The sequence below is a fragment of the Bidens hawaiensis genome, unplaced genomic scaffold (assembly GCF_021521415.1).
Source record: "Bidens hawaiensis isolate Kalapana, Puna unplaced genomic scaffold, B.hawaiensis_p1.1 tig00004774_1, whole genome shotgun sequence".
NCBI classification, from domain to species: Eukaryota; Viridiplantae; Streptophyta; class Magnoliopsida; order Asterales; family Asteraceae; genus Bidens; species Bidens hawaiensis.
Window position 1 is genome coordinate 1,756,296 of NW_027491298.1, and position 1,704 is coordinate 1,757,999.

General features: G+C 44.1%; 1 pseudogene; it reads right to left on the reverse strand.

The window, feature by feature from the left end:
* Positions 1–348: 348 nt before the first annotated feature.
* Positions 349–1,473, reverse strand: LOC143628079 (protein EXORDIUM-like 3 pseudogene; annotated as a pseudogene).
* Positions 1,474–1,704: the final 231 nt, after the last annotated feature.

The following is a 1,704-nucleotide window of genomic DNA, read 5'->3' on the forward strand; positions in this document are numbered from 1 at the left end:
TTACTATAAGGATTTATCTTTATCAATGTATCATCACCCAATTAGTAGGATTTCATGACTAGTTGATTACCTTTTGAGTAAACAATTTAAAACATATAACAAAGCATAAACATATTTCAAAAAATATCTAACGTTTTCACTTTTACCACCACGTTGAAAAAAAAAATCTAACTGCACCACCAATATAATAAAAGTGAAAGGAGCAGTCCTTGCTGACGGAAACAGAGGAATGGCGGGAATTCAGATACGGACAAATAATATGTACTTTCTTTCTACTTTTTCATTTTTCTTTAATTAATTAACTCCACTAATAAACTTAAAACTTAAAAACACAGACAAAACAAAAAATTTAGAAAACCGGAAAAGGACCAAACAGCCCTCGTTTAAACCAAAATATTACACCACCATACGTCCGATATCAATCGAGCGCATTAGGGCCAGTACAGTAATTTACAACATGGTTCCAAACCCACTGCACTAAAAACCTCCGTCGGATCCCGTGCATGTTGTATGTCGCACCATCTTTATCATTCAACATTTGTCCCGTGTAGGACCCACCACCTCCCGTCCCGTAAATACCCTCACACAAGTCCGCTATCTCCACCGGCGCCACCGGATCTTGCCCGGCGTACCACGCGTTCACAAGCGGGTTAGACGCCAGCTCAGCAATTTCGTGGCCAATCACACTTATCATCCCGTCAATCCCGGGGTTACCGTTTGGTGATTTCACCGGCTTTAACCCCGGGATGTATTCGGGAACTGCGAACGGGTATGCGCACATACCCGGACACAATTTGTTTGAGTTCCCGATCCAAGCATAGGGTAATATGTACCCTATGATGGACGGGAACGTGAAATAATGGAACCCGCATACGTTCTGGCAAAAGTCCTGAACGTATACGTCTTCCGAGGTTAACAACAAGTAGATCCCGCTTTTGGGGTTTATCGGTAAGGGTCTGGTTCTCGCGGTTACGGCTGCTTTTATGACCGATTGCACGGAAAGACGCGTGAGCTTCTTTCCGTGCGACATGAGTCTATCGTTCTTCTCTTCACCGAGCTGAACGGTTCGAGAGATGTTCGAACCGGTCTGGTCTGTGTAGAGCTGAACGGTCTTCCACCACCCGGAAACCGATGGGGACCGCGTTGTGGAAGACGAGATTGAGTTTATAAACTCGCGGATGATACGCTTCTGGGCGCTGGGCCATGTGCCGTACCAGATAATGTGTACGGTTATGTTGGCGGTGAGAACCGGGCCCATGTGGTACCGGAGTTTGACAAATTCTGATGAGCCTTCGTACTTTTTTGATGGTCCGAATTGGAGGTCCGTCGTGTTGGTTGTTTGGTGGGGCCATGGGCGCCAGGCGGTGGTCGGGTGGGTAAAGAGAATGGCGGTGAAGACGGCGAGTATTATGAGTTCCGTCGCCGGCGACCGGCTGTTGAGTACGGACCACCGGCTCATTTTTTGGAGAGTGAGAGTGTTGTTGTGAGTTCCGAGGGTAGGACTGATATTTAACTCAACACGATTTATAATTGTATTTATACAGATTAAAAATAAAAAATTGAGTACGGAGTTACAATTTTGGTCCCTTGAGTTTGGGAGCTTTATAGGTTTGGGGTTCATGGTTAGTCTAATGACTATTTCGAACTTGAATTTAACTATTTGTTTATTTTTTAAATTTGACAAAAGTTTTTTAATGTATTTAT